Source organism: Schistocerca serialis, chromosome 5, assembly GCF_023864345.2.
Source record: "Schistocerca serialis cubense isolate TAMUIC-IGC-003099 chromosome 5, iqSchSeri2.2, whole genome shotgun sequence".
Taxonomy (NCBI): domain Eukaryota; kingdom Metazoa; phylum Arthropoda; class Insecta; order Orthoptera; family Acrididae; genus Schistocerca; species Schistocerca serialis.
The window spans coordinates 255,599,787-255,618,770 of NC_064642.1; the positions used below are offsets into that span (position 1 = coordinate 255,599,787).

Consider the following 18,984-nt stretch of genomic DNA (forward strand, 5'->3'; position numbering starts at 1 on the left):
CGTCTCTGTGTACGTTGTTAGCTCCTTCATGACTGTTTTGCGCCTCTGCTGCATCCACATTGTTCAGCTGCGTACCGTGTTCCCTCACGTGTGCTGCGTAGCATCTCGTATACTCATCGATGCTGACATGAAATGTACAGGATGTAATGTAATGTAATAAGTGTTTTTATTGGTGACTGAAGGCAGGCAGTGCAATGAACAACATTACGAGAGTATTTACGTCTGTTTTTAGGTTGATTAGTGCCTCCAAGTGCATGCAGCAGGAGCAAGCCGTTGATGCTTATTTATCCCTGGACGATCCGTCAGGTGTTGAAGTGTGCACGGGTAGATGCCAATGGGTAGTCTGTACTGACAGGGATAGTCCACTTTGTGGTGCAGTTGCGACCGTCCAGAAAACATCAGGTCGTAAAGTTTGATTTGTGGGTTGTTTGCAGGAAGACTCTTCGACACACACACACAAAAAAAAAAAAACCAAAACACTGATATGTATACTTATTAAGGTATTGCTTATAAATATATTTGCACTTAACACCTGTTACACCCTGCATTTTTCAAAATGTCAATGAAAGGCTTTTTCCCTGTTACTGTGCCTGTTCCATCACTCAGCAACTGTTTTTCACGCGTCAGCCTATCGTTACGACGTTTAAGAGGGAAATAAGAAACAATATTCTTATGGTCTTCGATGCCGATTTGTTATTTATTCGGATTAGTCTTCAGAGTATCCTTGTACAGTTTCTGCTGCGCTTCTCGTCTTCTTCGGGAAAGTTTTAGCCGGGAATACCCGATTTACTTTGAGGGACGGAATTCAGACACAGCGCCAGACGATGTACGCAAATAATCAGCTATTTTGTTTCGTTGCTGTTGCTTCTTCCAAAACGCTGTTTTTGGGCAGGTGTTGCCACTACAGTCGTAGGATCCTTTTTGGAAATCGCTGATGATTTGTCTCTGGACAGTGTAATCAAACTTATAATAGCTATATTGTTTACGAATTTAAACTTAATTTGTATGTTGATTCAAATAATTTACGGAGCGTATTACAAATTTTGATAAGATTGTAGCAGAACGTTAGATATCTTGTACTTACTTCTTCACTATGAAGTTGACAATGGGGTGAACAAAATCTGCTCGCCTAAATTTTAATGCCGTGGATTTCTTGCACATGGGAACTCTACGCTGGAAAGCAACAATGTGGTGAATGTTTGTGGGCGTCATAGTACAAATCGGAAAAATGAACCAAAAGTGGTGCAGATCGGTAAGTAACACTTCTATCATTCAACGAAATACCTCATGCAAGTTAGTGCAGAGTATTTTATCGTATACGTATGCGCGAGGAAAACGTGTTGTGTAAATATTACGTAATTAACAACACTAGTCAACAAATTTAAACTTTAAGTCTTGATGTGGATTGTAAATGGTTGGATTTACCTAATATTCTGGCATTGAATTCATTAGTAAAACCAGCTTTTCTGTATCACGTAAAATTTCCTAGACAGAGAGGAGAATCAAAAAAAGTCTAGTGAACGTTGACAGGATTAATACGAACAAGAAATATATAATCAGAACTTTAGAACTCAGTGCTGTTTCAGATGCGTATAAAACACGGCGCCAATAGACCAGAAATAACGTAGAAACTTGAATTTGTCAATGAGCGTTTAATTTTTATTATTAATTTTATTTGGTGGCCCGCCGCTGTGGTCGAGCGGTTCTAGGTGCTTGTGTCCGTAACCGCGCTGCTGCTACGGTCGCAGGTTCGAATCCTGTCTCGGGCATGGATGTGTGTGCTTAGGTTAGTTAGGTTTAAGTAGTTCTAAGTCTAGGGGACTGATGACCTCAGATGTTATAGTGCTTCGAGCCATTCGAACCATTTATTTGGTGCGAGGGCAGACGAGGATACTAAATAATTAATGATAATATGCAGGTATGGAAGAGTTCTTCTACATCTACAGCTACGTCTACGCTCCGCAAGTCATCGTACCGTGCTTGGCGGAGGGCATTTTGTGTACCACTGTAACTTCCTTCTTTTCCTGTTCCAGTCGCGAATTGTTTGCGTGAAGAACGATTGTTTGCAAGCGTCTGTGTAAGCTCGAATCCCTCTAATTTTATCTTCAAGCCTTTTTGCAAGATGTATGTAGAAGGAGCCAATGTATTGGTTGACCCTTGTGGGAACGCATGTTATCGGAACTTCAACACTAAACTACGCTGTGAAGCAGAACGCCTTTCTTGCAGAGTCTGCCACTAGAGATCGCTGGGTATCACCATGACGTTTTCACGCTTGCTCAACAAACCTGTAACGAAACGCGCTGCTTTTCTTTGAATATTTTATATTTCCTCTTTCAATCCTATCCATTAGAGGTCCCATACCGACCTATTAGGAAACCCATACCGACCAGCAACATTCTAGTATTAGTTGAATGAGGGTTTTGCGAGCTACTTTCCTTGTGGGTGGACTACACTTTATAAGGATTATTGTAGTGAATGTGTCTGGTATCTGCCTCACCTTCGGTTCGTTTTGTGTGGCCGTTCCACTTTAATCGAGCCATACGTATACTCCTAAATATTTTCTGGAAGTTGCTGCTTCCAGTTGTTGTTCTTCTTGTATTCAACAAATATGCTTGGTGCCAAGCATATTCTTGTATTCAACAAATACTCTTGGTGCCAAGCATAAATATATGGCAGGAAGAGTCCGCATTACCACGGACTGTAGTTGCTGTTAGGCCTATTAGGTGATCTGTTTGCATGCACTAACTCTACAGTCTCTTCACAGGGCCAAACAGGGTTAAGCAATAGCTACGGCAAAATGATAGTAACACAGATTAGCAACAAATGACAATAATTTATTTATAGCGACTTTACAAATATTTAACTGTAGTATGAAGATAGTGTGTGGCATTAGTTAATTATTGTATAGCACTGATCTGTCTTTAGTTTGGTCTAGTCCTGAATACAGTGAAATATGAGGGGCAGTCAAATAAAAACCCAACATTCGCCACAACGGGATCGTGGAATGGTTCCATTAAAAAATAATCAACATACGTCTTAAGACATTTATTTCACTGTTTCGTAGAAGATGGTCGACCGCTGACGGATCCACAATCGCGCTCTTGTACTTCCTCATCCAACTGAATCCGGCACCCACGTATGTCTTTCTTCAGTTCGTAAGAGACGTCAAAATCACACGGTGAAAGATCCGAAATGTACAGAGTATGTTGCAATGTTTCCCAGACAAATAATAAATGGTTCAAATTGTACTGAGCACTATGGGACTTAACATCTGAGGTCATCAGTCCCCTAGAACTTAGAACTACTTAAACCCAACTACTCTAAGGACATCACACACATCCATGCCCGAGGCAGGATTCGAACCTGCGACCGTAGCAGTCGCACGGTTCTTGACAAGCGCCTAGAACCGCTCGGCCACTCCGGCCAGCCCCCAAACAAATCGCAGGCTTCTTCTGATTGGCAATGTGGGGGTCGGCTTTATCATGCAACACGACGATTCTATCCGACAGCATTCCGACAGCCCGAGGGCAAACAGCAAACCCAACAATGGAAATATCCTACATCTTCCAGCCAAAGATATCCAAAACAGTTCACACAAGTCCCGGTATGGTCATGATGACTTTCCTATTCGACTGCAGGGGCCCTGTGGCCGTCGAGTTCCTCGAGCGTGGAGCCACAATCAATGCGCAGCCCTATGGAGACATTTTGCAGAAATTGCGACGCACCATAAAGTGAAAACGCTCGGTAGTGCTATTGTAAGGAAGCATCCTATTGCACGATTACATCCGCCCCCACACCGCAGACTACGCTTCAGCGAATTGGTTGGGAAACACTGCAACATCCTCCATACAGCCAGGATCTTTCACCATGCGATTTTCACATCTTTGGCAACGTGAAGAAAGACGTCCGTGGAAGTTGGTTTCATTCGGATGAGGTTGGTTGGATGGTTGGTTGCTTGGGGAAGGAGACCAGACAGCGAGGTCATCGGTCTCATCGGATTAGGGAAGGAAGTCGGCCGTGCCCTTTCAGAGGAACCATCCCGGCATATGCCTGGAGTGATTTAGGGAAATCACGGAAAACCTAAATCAGGATGGCCGGACGCGGGATTGAACCGTCGTCCTCCCGAATGCGAGTCCAGTGTCTAACCACTGCGCCACCTCGCTCGGTATTCGGATGAGGAAGTGCAAGGGTGAGTGCGGTTGTGGATCAGTCAGCGGCCGACCACTTTCTACGAAATAGGAATTGATTGTTTCGTATGTCAGTGGGCTAAATGTCTTAATGCGTGCGGTGATTATTTTTTTTCCATGATGCCTTTGTGGTGGGTGTTCAGTTGCAACTTGACTCTCCCCCACATCTGTATGCAATGCGTTATAACTGTGTTTGCTGACGGTCAATTGACAATCCCTGTATCAAGTGTCAATCTTCGGCTGGTCTTCGTGTGCTTTGCTACAATTTTATAGCGTTCCAACTTCTTTGTATACGACAGCACCGCCGCGCGGAGTGGCCGCGCGGTTAGAGGCGCCATGTCACTGACTGCGCGGCCCCTCCCGCCAGAGGTTCGAGTCCTCCCTCGGGCATGGGTGTGTGTGTGTTGTTTTTAGCATAACTTAGTTTAAGTTAGTTTACTTAGTGTGTAAGTCTAGGGACCGATGACCTAAGCAGTTTGGTCCCTTAGGAATTCACACACATGTGAACATTTAAACGACAGCACCCTCATGGAACTTCCAACGTTATGCAATAAGTAATTGATATTTTATGCTATGAAAGGTAATGGTCCTGTAACACTCTCTTGGAGTATGCACGAAGTTACTTTTACGACTGAAGATTCTTCTCCGTTGACAATGACTTGCTGTCTTCTGTTTGCTAGAAAAGCTTTTCTGATATTCCATACGCTCATATTTTGTTCATTATGCGTCAGTGCGGAGCTATATCGATCACCTTCCGAAAGTTAAGGAACACGGGATCTACCTGAGCGCCTTCTGGATCTCGTGCAAGAGCAGAGCGAATTGTGTTCCACACCATCGTTGTTTTTGGAACCCATGTTGATTCCAACAGAGGAGTTTTAGGTCCTAAGAAATGTCATAATGCGCGAGAATAAAACGTGTTCCAAAATTCCACGACAGACCGAGGTCAGGGGCATAGCCCTAAAGTTTGATGCGTCTATTCGACGACCCTTCTTGAAAACGGAAATGACTAGCCCTTTTCTCCTGTCACTTTCAAAGATTCGCTCGTCCAGCGACCTACGGTACACACTGCTGCTAGAAGCGAAACAAGTTCTTTCGGATGCTCTGTGGAGAATCGTTCTGGTATCCCATCACGTCCAGTACCTTTCCTTTGTGAGTTTTCTGAGGCTTTTCTTTTCCGTTGTCACTTATTTCGACACTTGTCATTTTGACTTTCGTGTGATGATTTAAAGGAGGAATCACAGTGCGATCTTTTTGGATTTCTCTCTTTTTTTCGATTCATTAAGCTTACTGAGTGTCTGGACAGATGCCTTCGATTTATTTACTGATTTAAATTAAGAACAAACTTCTTCTGATTTTCTGTCAGGTCGGTAAATGGGGTTTTATTTGCGAAGTAGTTGGGTCTCTTTACGCTAATTTTGGTTTCGTACAGTTTGTGTTTGTCTCTGAGGCTTTAGATACGTTTAAATTTGCAGAGAAATTCTCTTTCCTTTCGTAACTGTTGAATCTCGATGCGTCTTTTTCATCCCTTACAACTTTGCTCGGCACATACATGTCTGCGGTGTACAACTCTCTTGAACTTCGTCCACCGAAGCTCAACACTTTCTGTCCTGGAGATCAAACTTTTATGTTGACTGCTCAGATAATCTGAGATCTGTTCGTTGTTGCTCTTGGTAAACATCAGTATCGTCCTACCTTTATTTAAAGTCCCGTTTACAGCCGTATTCAGTGATGTGGTAATGGCCTTATAACCACGGATTCCCTGTCCTAAGCTAACTGAGTCGAAAAGTTACCTACACAAGTTGGTTCCCTGATAAGCTGCGTCCGCAGCTCGTGGTCGTGCGGTAGCGTTCTCGCTTCCCACGCCCGGGTTCCCGGGTTCGATTCCCGGCGGGGTCAGGGATTTTCTCTGCCTCGTGATGACTGGGTGTTGTGTGATGTCCTTAGCTTAGTTAGGTTTAAGTAGTTCTAAGTTCTAGGGGACTGATGACCATAGATGTTAAGTCCCATAGTGCTCAGAGCCATTTTTTTTATAAGCTGCTCCAGGTAATTTTCGGATAAATCATTTAGAACAGTTTCAAGTGATTTTCTATCCCTATTATCCACCGTTATCACTTGACTCTCCTAGTCTACAGCTGTTAAATTGAAATCTCCACGTAATACTATAACATGATCAGAAGTTTATACGCAAAACGTTCCCTAAATTTACCATCAAATTTTCTGCCACTACAGCTCCTGAGGCAGGGGATCTATAAAAACACCCTATGACTATGTTTGCTCCACCTCGAACACTTATCTTCAGCCAAATTATTTCGCATTTGTAATCTATACTAACCTAACAAGATACAATCTAAGACAAAATACACGCCGCACTAAGAAGAAATTATCCGAGTGGACGGAAACAGGCAGATTGGTGTACATCTTTTTTTAAACAAAAAAAAAAAACAAAAAAAAAAAAAAAAAAAAAAAAAACAAAAAGAAAAAAAAAAAAAAAAGGAAATGGGCGTTTGGCGTCATTGGCCGGGATGCCCCTTGCGAGGCAGGTCCGGCAGCCCTGGTGCAGGTCTTATTACATTCGACGCTACGTTGGGCGACGTGCGCGCCGGATGGGGATGAAATGATGATGAAGGCAACACAACACACAGTCCCTGAGCGGAGAAAATCCCCGACCCAGCCGGGAATCGAACCGGGGCCCGTAGGACGGCAATCCGTCACGCTGACCACTCAGGTATCGGGGCGGACTGTACATGTACAGAAAAATGATTACAATTTCAGATACGTTGAATGATTTATTTAAGACAAAGATCTTCACAGATTATCAAGTCATTAACACGTTGGCCGACCGCGGTGGCCACGCGGTTCTAGGCGCTGCAGTCCGGAACCGCGCGACTGCTACGGTCGCAGGTTCGAATCCTGCCTCGGGCATGGATGTGTGTGATGTCTTTAGTTAGGTTTAACTAGTTCTAAGTTCTAGGGGACTGATGACCTCAGATGTTAAGTCCCGTAGTGCTCAGAGCCATTTGAACCAGTAACACGTTGGCCCACGTATGGCTCTTACTCAACCAGTTATTCGAATTCGTAATGATTGACTAAGTTGATGGAGGCCCTTCTGAGAGATATCGTGCCAAATTCTGTCCTATTGGGGCATTACATAGTCAGAATCTCGAGATGGTTGGGGTGGTCTGCCCATAATGCTCAAAACATTCTCAGTTGGGGAGAGATCAGGCCATCTTGCTGGGCAAGGTAGGGTTTTACAGGGACGAAGACAAGCAGTAGAAACAATCGCCGCTTGGGGGCGGGCATTTTCTAGCTGAAATGTAAGCCCAGCATGGGTTGCAATGAAGGGAAACAAAATGGGACATAGAACGTCGTCGACGTATCGCTGTGCTGTGAGGGTCGCGCGGATTACAACCCAAGGCGACATCCTACGAAAAGAAATGGCACCCCAGACCATTAGTCTTGGTTTTCGGGCCGTTTGACCGGCGACAAAAAATGGCTCTGAGCACTATGGGACTTACCTGCTGAGGTCATCAGTCCCCTAGAACTTAGAACCACGTAAACCTAACTAACCTAAGGACATCACACACATCTATGCCCGAGGCAGGATTCGAACCTGCGACCGTGACCGGCGACAGTCAGGTCGTTACCCCACTGCCGACTGGGGTGTCTCCAGACACATCTCCGGCTTGGAATCTCATTGACTAGAATAGGATTGTCTTCAGTAATGAGTCTCAGCTCGAATGTAGCCGCTATAACCAGCGACAATGTATCTGGAGACGCCCTGGATTGTGATGGGATACCGAACTGACTGTTTCCCGTCATACGACACGACAGCCAGGAGTGATGATCTGGAGTGCAGTTTCTATTCGCAGCAGGATCCTTTTGAGGTTGGCATCCACGACACACTTACAGCATAGCGGTAGGTCGATGATATTCTGCGCCCAGTTTTGTTGCCCTTCCTGGTAAACCGTCCTGGGCTTGCATTTCAGCAAGAAAATGCCCGCGCGCGCACACGGCAAGAGTTTTTACTGCTTGACTTCAGGCTTTCCAAACCCAATTTTAGCCAGTAAGATCGCCGGATCTCTCCCCAACTTCCGATCATCTCCGAATTTTGACGACCTAAGGTGCCAATTGGACAGAATTTGGCACGATATCCCTCAGAAGCACGCCCAACAACTCTGTCAATCTATGCCAAGCCGTATAGCTGCTTGCATAAGGACCAGAGGTGGACCAAAGCGTTATCGACACGCTCAGTTTATGATGTTATGTCTCTTGAATAAATGATCCAATAATTCTGAAATTGTAATAATTCGTTTGTCTGTACATGTACATCACATCTACCTATTTCCGTCCCGTTCGGATAATTCCTTCGTGATACTTCGTTTCTTTTTTTGTCTTAGAGTGTATTAGTGTCCTGTGAGCTGAGGATGACACGGCGGCCGGTCGGTACCGTTGGGCCTTCCAAGGCCTCATCCCATGTACGCTTTCACGGCTGGCGTCTTTATCGGTAAACACTTCCGGGCTAAGCTGCCGTGGTCGATCTGTAGAAATTCTTCTCCCTGACGTTTCGTTCTCAACTACGGAGAACATCTTCCGAGGTGAGTCGACTCACCTCGGAAGATGTTCTCCGTAGTTGAGAACGAAACGTCAGGGAGAAGAATTTCTACAGATCGACCACGGCAACTTAGCCCGGAAGTGTTTACTGATAAACTTCCAAGGCCTGTTTGGGCGGAGTTTAATTTTTTAGTATATTATTGTATTTTTGTACGGTTATAAACACGCCTCCACCATCTGCTTTTCATCTATCTTTGCGACATACAATACAATCGGAATTTAAAATTTCATTGCTTCATATTGATTGACAAAATTGTTGGAGGTCCTCCTTGTATTTTTGTACGGTTATAAACACGCCTCCACCGTCTGCTTTTAACCTATCTTTGCGACATACAATACAATCGGAATTAAAAATTTCATTGCTATTAACATCCGATTTTAGCCTGCTTTCTGTCCCTGTTACTACGAGGCATTTTACCGTGTACAAACGAAACTAGTTTTGGAACCTTTCCACAGGCGCTCCTGCCGTTAACTAATACTATATTAACATTTTCTTTGTCCTAAGTGGCATGGCGAATGCTACTCTCTTTAATTAATGAGGATAGTATTCTTCCCTGTCTGAAATCGCAACGTGTCGCAACGGGCTATGGAGGGATTACTCTGTCCTAAGAAACCCAGATGTGCACACGAATGGAGTAGGGGGTCCACAATTCTCCGCTTGATAGTAGAGGTCGATGAAGCTGCATCCAAGATCGTCAAACAATCGTCTGAGACTTTGTTTTAAGCCTTCCACGCGATTCCAAAGCAGAATACGGCGATCGGTGGTGGGAACGATGCTACAAAACGCTGACTCTGTTTTATGATGCTATCTTTTCTGTGGCGGCAAAGAGAGTAGAGACGAGGGTAAATTTAGAGATACCGGGTAATTTTATTTGCTCTGTGAACAAAATCAATAGACGTCATGAAGTATAACAACCGGCTGAACCAGCTTGATGTTGCGTTATCTAAGGAATATAAAATAGTCACAAGTGAGAAAGTGAGCTGACGGAATAGTAATCGAGCTTTATATTTCAGAATACACTTACGTAACGGGTAGTAGGTTCGATTAACAGTGTTACATTAGTGCCTCCGAGGCGAATTATCAGTGATGATGCGCTCACAAACACCAAACAGGCTCTTAACTAAATTACAGTCTGCTAAAACACACTTCGAATCCAATTACACACTTAAGTCAACTGACACATTGACTACAAGTGACAAGTTCAAATTAATGACACCCCTGAAATTAAAATGTTAATTGTTATTTCAGAACAAATGTAAAAACATTTTTACAATAGCTGCTCTTCTCAATTCGTTCTCGACACGGTACAATAGAACAAGAGTAGTAGACCATAGATTTTAAGAACAAATGCGAGGTGCCCAAGTCAACTCAGAGACGATAACGAATGTGCAATCTATGCACTTCTTGTGAAACTGAAATAGTTTTATTTAAGTTGAACTTTGAGAAGGTCTCAGAAGAATAAAATATTGCTGTATGAAGCATTACTACAGTTCCCTCCCCGCATCTGTTTTGCGGATCCTATTGCACATAATTATGAAGTTAGTCATTTTCGAACTTTCTGTTAAAAGCAACTCCCAGTTGTTATTGATTGGCGACTCCATGTTGTCTTGTGCACTACGACCAGGTAACAGGTATACTTGAAAAGACCAATGCTGTCTCTTTTTTCAAACTCCCAGTTGATTAGGGCCTCGCGCACGGTATTACAGAGAGTCCGCTTCAGCAGTTAGACGTCTGTGTGTGCCAACTTACAGGGTCTGAGTAGCTTTCCAAATAGCTGTAAAAATGAATTCAGTTAGATTGTCTGTAGGATATTGTCTCCCTCTGAACATTCAACTTTTTTATTTTAATGCCAAGGTTTTAAATAGCACCCGGTGTCAGCACTCACTTTCAGCTTGGTGGGTATTGTCTACAGGCAATGGTTAGTACAGCCAGCCTCCAGGCCACATAGACCTACAGCTTAGGCGCCAGGTTGCAGTAGGAGTTTAGATGATTGTATCTAAAGCCTCACATGTTCTGGGAAGGATACCGATTTTATCGAGTAAAACGGTTTACAATCTCATTGCTTGTTGGTCACAACAAAGAGATGCACACCACAGCACCCTTTGGTTTCCGACCTATTTATATGCTTCCTGCACTGTCCAAGGCCTTAGAATATAAAGACCACGACCGCCTAGCAAACTATCTAACTACAAACACCCTACTAGACGAAAACCAATCAGATTTCCGTAAACATCACAGCGCAACTTCTGCCTTAACAGATGTAACAGATTACCTGAAGCTTGTCATGGATGGACAAGAGGCGACTATCATGTACTTCTTAGTCTTCAGCAAAAGCTTTCACCTTGTCGAGTTCGACATTTTACTTGCCAAACTTAGCAGCCCAAATTTCTCGCAAAGCGCAGTGCATAGTTTCACCCATACCTGTCGTCTCGTCAAGAGAGCTTCATGTCCGGCGCCATGAAGTCACAATGGAGGCAAGTAGTAGCAAGGGTCCCCTGGGGTTCGATATTAGATCGTATACTCTTTCGATTGTATGTCAATGATTTACCATCAGTTTTGTCCTACTGCAAATAGAACATGTACGCTAATGACTTCCAGTTGTGTCCAAGTGGAAAACCAATAAAACTAAAGACAACTTTGATGATCTCAATACCGAAGTGTTCGCACTTTCAAAATTGGTGCACAATATAGGGGTAAAGCTCAACCCATCCAAAACCCAAGTGAAACTGACTGGTCATTTTCGGTTCATTAGCCCGAAGTATCGGCAATCCATACCATCTTTAACCCTAAATGGAACAAATATCAGCTTCTCTCCCTCAGCAAAGAGTCTAGGAGTAATACTAGACGCAAATCTAAATTGGACAGAGCACTTAATCGTAGTGTGCAAGAGGGCATCGGCATCTCTCCAAGCCCTGTAGAAATATAAAAAGCTCTTCTCTCTTGATCTGAAAAGAACTTGTACAAACATTTGTATTTCCAGTTATTGATTACAGCGACGTTATTTTGATAGATCTTTCTCAGGAAAGCTCTCGACTCCCGGAATTGGCCATGAATGCCTGTGTTCGTCAATCTGTGATGTTCGACTTTCTGATCATATTTCACAATCATATACACAGCTGTCCTGGGTGCAACGTGTGCAGAGATTTCCATACGCTCTGTCTTCTCTACTGTCTTATCAAAGAACACTGTTCCTCGTATGTCTCCTCGGCCTTAACGCTCTTGTCTGAGCAACATGGCAGAAACACTCGTTTACATCAGAGCAAATCCCTTTCTGTTACACTCCATCGTTCATCCACTTCCTCGAAGCCCTCAGTAGCAGCAACCCAACTCTGGAATAACCTCCTGCACTATATTAGAGAGCCGAGTAACGCCTCCAGCTTCAGAAGGCAGGGCCGGCTCTGGTGACCGAGCGGTTCTAGGCACTTCAGTCTGGAACAGCGCGACTGCTACGGTCGCAGGTTCGAATCCTGCCTCGGGCATGGATGTGTGTGGTGTCCTTCGGTTAGTTACGTTTAAATAGTTCTAAGTTCTAGGAGACTGATGACCTCAGATGTTAAGTCCGATAGTGCTCAGAGGCATTTGAACCATTTTTCAGAAGGCAGTTAATGACTTATCTACTAAAGCAACAATAATGATTACCGTTCCCCTGTCGCACTCGTTACTCCTGAACATCCTACTTTCCAACCAGAACTTCCTCATTTCCCTGCATTCTTAGTTGGTGCAGCCTCCTTGAATCTTGTTTCCAAGAACTTCTTGCTATTTCAGAAAACATCTGTTTCGTACACCTATAAATTCTGTTAATATCTACCACTACTAGTAATGTTATTATTGTCAGTATTATTATTACTGTTATTATTATTGTTATTATCATCACTATTGGTGGCAGCAGCATCAGTAGTAGAAGGACTACCAGTATTAACTTTATTAGTTCGTAGTCAGTATTATTTAATCACACTGTCCTAATAGACACTAATATCATATTTACTGTTTTTCGTATTGTTATTTCTTAGGTACTTATAAGGTAGAAATATACGCATGTGTGAAATCGTAACCCAATGTAAGAGAGAGAGCTTGATCGCCCAAAACAAATAAATAAATAAATACGTTGCCAACTCGCAATTGTGACTGCATCTGCCTCACCGACGAATGTATGCCGCCACAGATGCAATCTTGGACGTTCTGCTGCCTTGTACCATCACAAGAAAGAATTTCTCTCACTTGTCCACAATTTTTTGCGTTCAGTTTTCATATTCGCATTAGTTCATGATCTCTTGTGTGTGTGGTCTCACTCCTACTTAACGAGCGCTGTCTACTGGTCCCTCAATCGTTGACTGTCTACGATAACAGGAATTTCGCCATACATTTGAGTGCTTTCTAATTAATTAAATGTGAGAATCTTCTTCTAAGCGTACTTATGGGTCTCTGTGCAGAGAGTACCCATTTAACTGAGACTGTAATAGGCTCTTATTTAAGGGATGTTAAATCTACAGGAGAAAGAAAACTGGCGTTCTACGGATCGGAGCGTGGAATGTCAGATCCCTTAATCGGGCACGTAGGTCAGAAAATTTAAAAAGGGAAATGGATAGGTTAAAGTTAGATATAGTGGGAATTAGTGAAGTTCGGTGGCAGGAGGAACAAGACCTTTCTTCAGGTGAATACAGGGTTATAAGTACAAAATCAAATAGGGGTAATGCAGGAGTAGGTTTAATAATGAATAAAAAAATAAAAAATAAGAGTGCGGGTAAGCTACTACAAACAGCATAGATAATGCATTATTGTGGCCACGATAGACACGAAGCCCACGCCTACTACAGTAGTACAAGTTTATATGCCAACTAGCTCTGCAGATGATGAAGAAATTGATGAAATGTATGATGAGATAAAAGAAATTATTCAGGTAGTGAAGGGAGAAGAAAATTTAAGTCATGGGTGACTGTAATTCGACAGTAGGAAAAGGAAGAGAAGGAAACGTAGTAGGTGAATATGGATTGGGGCTAAGAAATGAAAGAGGAAGCCGCCTGGTAGAATTTTGCACAGAGCATAACTTAATCATAGCTAACACTTGGTTCAAGAATCATAAAAGAAGGTTGTGTACATGGAAGAAGCCTGGAGATACTGGAAGGTCTCAGATTATATAATGGTAAGACAGAGATTCAGGAACCAGGTTTTAAATTGCAAGACATTTCCAGGAGCAGATGTGGACTCTGATGACAAAGTATTGGTTATGAGCTGTATATTAAAACTGAAGAAACTGCAAAAAGGTGGGAATTTGAGTGGATGGGACCTGGATAAACTGAAAGAACCGGAGGTTGTAGAGAGCTTCAGGGAAAGTATTAGGGAACCATTGACAAGAATGGGGGAAAGAAATACAGTAGAGGAAGAATGGGTAGCCTTGAGAGACGAAATAGTGAAGGCAGCAGAGGATCAAGTAGGTAAAAAGATGAGGGCTAATACAAATCCTTGGGTAACAAAAGAGATATTGAATTTAATGGATGAAAGGAGAAAATATAAAAATGCAGTGGATGAAGCAGGCAAAAAGGAATACAAACGTCTCAAAAATGAGATTGACGGGAAGTGCAAAATGGCTAAGCAGGGATGGCTAGTGGATAAATGTAAGGATGCAGAGGCGCATATCACTAGGGGTAAGATAGATACTGCCTACAGGAAAATTAAAGAGACCTTTGGAGAGAAGAGAACCACTTGTATGAATATCAAGAGCTCAGATGGCAACCCAGTTCTAAGCAAAGAAGGGAAAGCAGAGAGGCGGAAGGAGTATATAGAGGGTCTATATAAGGGTGATGTACTTGAGGACAATATTATGGAAATGGAAGAGGATGTAGATGAAGATGAAATGGGAGATATGATACTGCGTGAAGAGTTTGACAGAGCACTGAAAGACCTAAATCGAAACAAGGACCCGGGAATAGACAACATTCCATTTTAAATACTGACAGCGTTGGTAGAGACAGTCCTGACAAAACTCTACCATCTAGTGAGCAAGATGTATGAGAGAGGCGAAATACCCTCAGACTTCAAGAAGAATATAATAATTCCAATCCCAAAGAAAGCAGGTGTTGACAGATGTGAAAATTACCGAACTATCAGTTTAATAAGCCGCGGGTGCAAAATACTAACACGAATTCTTTACAGTTGAGTGGAGAAACTGGTAGAACCCGACCTCGGGGAAGATCAGTTTGGATTCCGTAGAAATGTTGCAACACGTGAGGCAATACTGACCCTACGGCTTATCTTAGAAAATAGATTAAGGAAAGGCAAACCTACGTTTCTAGCATTTGTAGACTTAGAGAAAGCTTTTGACAATGTTGACTGGAATACTCTCTTTCAAATTCTGAAGGTGGAAGGGGTAAAATAAGAGGGAACGAAAGGCTATTTACAATTTGTGCAGAAACCAGATGGCAGTTATAAGAGTCTAGGGACATGAAAGGGAAGCAGTGGTTGGGAAGGGAGTGAGACAATGTTGTACCTATCCCCGATGTTATTCAATCTGTATATTGAGCAAGCAGTGAAGGTAACGAAAGGAAAATTCGGAGTAGGTATTAAAATCCATGGAGAAGAATTAAAAACTTTGAGGTTCGCCGATGAGATTGTAATTCTATCAGAGACAGGAAAGGACCTGGAAGAGCAGCTGAACGGAATGGACAGCGTCTTAAAAGGAGGATATAAGATGAACATCAACAAAAGAAAAACGAGAATAATGGAATGTAGTCGAATTAAATCGGGTGATGCTGCGGGAATTAGATTAGGAAATGAGACACTTAAAGTAGTGAATGACTTTTGCTATTTGGAAAGCAAAATAACTGATCATGACCAAAATGGAGAGGATTTAAAATGTAGACTGGCAATGGGAAGGAAAGCGCTTCTGAAGAAGAGAAATTTGTTAACATCGAGTATAGATTTAAGTGTCAGGAAGTCGTTTTTGAAAGTATTTGTATAGAGGGTAGTCCTGTATGGAAGTGAAACATGGATGATAAATAGTTTATATAAGAAGAGAATAGAAGCTTTCAAAATGTGGTGCTACAGAAGAATGCTGAAAATTAGATGGGTGGATCACATAACTAATGAGGAGGTAGTGAATAGAATTGGGGAAAAGAGAAATTTGTGGCACAACTTGACTAGAAGAAGGGATTGGTTGGTAGGACATGTTCCGAGGCATCAAGGGATCACCAATTTAGCAGTGGCGGGCAGCGTGGAGGGTAAAAATCGTAGAGGGAGACCAAGAGATGAATACACTAAATAGATTCAGAAGGATGTAGGTTGCAGTAGGTACTGGGAGATGAAGAAGCTTGCACAGGATAGAGTAGCATGGAGAGCTGCATCAAACCAGTCTCAGGACTGAAGACCACAACAACAACAAATCTACCTGTCCTTAATTGTAATCGCGTTTGACCACAATCAATGCGATAAAGCATGACGCCAAGACGGGTTGAGCCTACAGCATGAGAAGAGTTTGATGCGTTCAGAAACAGTCGGGATATCGATGTTGGGTAGTCACACTGGTCAGCAACGAGGGAGTCGATTTTCTTTAAGTTATATTTGTAATTATTTGTAGGTCTCGTGAAGTGATTCGACATTACGTATGGTGTGACATGTTTGAAAGTTTAATAAAAGGCGTTTATGCTCAGAAACTTTAAAACATTAACGGCTACGAGCTATACACTTAGGGAGAAGAAACAAAGTAAATGAGACAAAAAATGGATGGTAGACTATAGATGTATGCAAATAGGATGTTGGCAAGATTCGTGATTGACTTATTCTTCAGTTTAAAAAGAAATAAACCATAGACTTACTGACTAAAATTAGCTAACTATGCGCGGATGTCGCCAGGTACTCGTAAACATAAAGAAAAGGAGAGGAGAAAGCTTGAGAAACACCATGCACATTGAATGACGCAGTACGCAGGTCCACTGGTTGACAAAGATTAAGGTTGAAATGAGGAGGGTGTGTAAAAAACCTTAACCAAGGAGAATAAAGTTTTACACAGCTTTTTTTGGAAGTGCAGGACAAATGTTATTATTGACGGATATTCGATACTGACGGTCCAATTTTCCTACGGTAATTACCTTCCACTTGTGCCTAAGCTATTCTGGACAGCTAACTTTACAGCCCATTTACGTCATCACAGCACGAATGTCGAACAGTATAACCGAGTAAGAGCGACATTTCCATCTGCCTGTATATCAGGATATCAAAAGAAGAAACAGATCAGACAAAAAAATGGTTCAAATGGCTCTGAACACTATGGGACTTAACTGCTGACGTCATCAGTCCCCTAGAACTTAGAACTACTTAAACCTAACTAACCTAAGGACACCACACACATCCATGCCCGAGGCAGGATTCTAACCTGCGACTGTCGCGGTCACGCGGTTCCAGACTGTAGCGCCTAGAACCGCTCGGCCACCCCCGGCCGACACAGATCAGACAGATTACCCGTTTCTGCACTCACATTCTCTCGTCTTTGTTTCGTTCGCACTCTTTTTTTTCTCAAAGGATAATTGAGAGGAACGTTTGCGACCCCTTTTTGGTTTTCAGATTTATCGTTCGGCAACAGCTTCGTCACGAGAGACGGCGCACAGAACAAAATCAGATGCGCAAGTCCGGGGAAACAAGTCTTGTAGAGGGAACCGTCCCAGTATTCCCTAGGGTGGTCACGCAGTATGTCAGTGAATAGCTTAACCAGGATTTTAAACCAGGTCTTCCCGCACAGGTTTCGAACGACGTGACACATTGTAAGAGACGGGACTCACATTCGGGAGGACACCGGTACAAATCCATGTCCGACCACCGGTGTCCTTCCCCATACTTCTCCAATCACAGCTCCAACTCCGTCTCTTATAATCTCGTTGTCGACGAGACATCAAATCCAGGCCTTTTTTCCCGTACAGGAATGCAGTGCGTGAACCACGTTTGTACATAATTTGCTTCCGCCTGCCGTACCGTGCTTTTAATGGATTTTCAGCGTAAGCATTAGTGTGCGTCAGCCTGTTCGCTCAATAGGAATGCCCTTTCGAGTTGTTGACACTGTCCCAGTGGCACACATGGAGAATGTCATTTCAATATTCATGCACAGTCGTTTTCTAAGAAAAACTCTGTCTGCCTTTTTAGTTTCTCAGCAAACTGACAGATTATCTCGTAATGCGGATAAAGACTAGTCGTTTAGCAAGTAGGGAGAGCAGTGATGACAGTATGAATTCTCTATGGGTTCCACCGCCTATATCAGAAAGGTTTTCTTTATTCCCACCCACAACATTTTTTTAATGAGAAATGTAAATACTGTATTCGAAACGCAACTGTTCCGTATCGAAGACTGGACTGAATCGGTGTAGAGCGCTGGCTCCCAACCTGGGGAATAATTGTCCCCTGAAAAGTAAAACGAAATTTTCTGAGAGTTAAGGCCAAAATGGGTTCAATGATGATTTAGTGACTACTATGATTTTTTTAAAGTAGTCACTATTACGGGAGACCAACATGAATGAATCAGGATATTCATACGCCATTTGACGTCTGCTGTTGGATAAAAGCTCCCTCTAGGTATTTCCATGCGCTGCGATCCTGACCGGTACGGTTCCCTGTTGCTCGTGCCCGGCTACTGTCCAGCCCACCTCCACTTTTTTTCATCTCTGTCATAGCAACGCCTTCCACTCTAGTCTGTTCCCTAATGTCTTGTAGGTATCTCTTCCAGGAGCTAGGCGTTTTAATACGCTGTCACAATAAATACATTCTCTAATGAAATTTTTCATTAATAATCCTTCACAATTTGAGAAGAACACAGCGATGCTCAAACCTACAATTTTAACCATTGTTAAAGTTGTCAGTGGCTCAGAAAGGCGTTCAATAAGCAGCAGCAAGAACTTTTCGTCATTTTCCCAGTAACATAAAATGGTAGACCGGTAGCGAAGCAAGTTTTAAATCTAATTTAAAATCATTTCTCCTGGACAACTGCTTCAATTCCATTGAGAATTTCTACTTAAAAACTAGTATGTTCTTAATTTTAGATACTAAAATAATAATGTGTTCATTAATGTTAACACTAATCATATACTGTGTACATATACTGTAAACTAGCTCGTTCCACATCATTTCCATAAAAGAATCATTCACTTGATCTATGGAACGTGCAACTAACTAATCCATTTACTTGCTCTCCTGCCTCTGACGGTAATT

The 18,984-nt window shown here is 42.7% G+C and overlaps 1 protein-coding gene across 1 annotated transcript in view; it reads right to left on the reverse strand.

The window, feature by feature from the left end:
- Positions 1-18,984, reverse strand: part of LOC126481372 (chitinase-3-like protein 1) — a 104,512-nt gene that overhangs the window by 51,829 nt on the left and 33,699 nt on the right. The gene's annotated exons all lie outside the window — the stretch shown is intronic.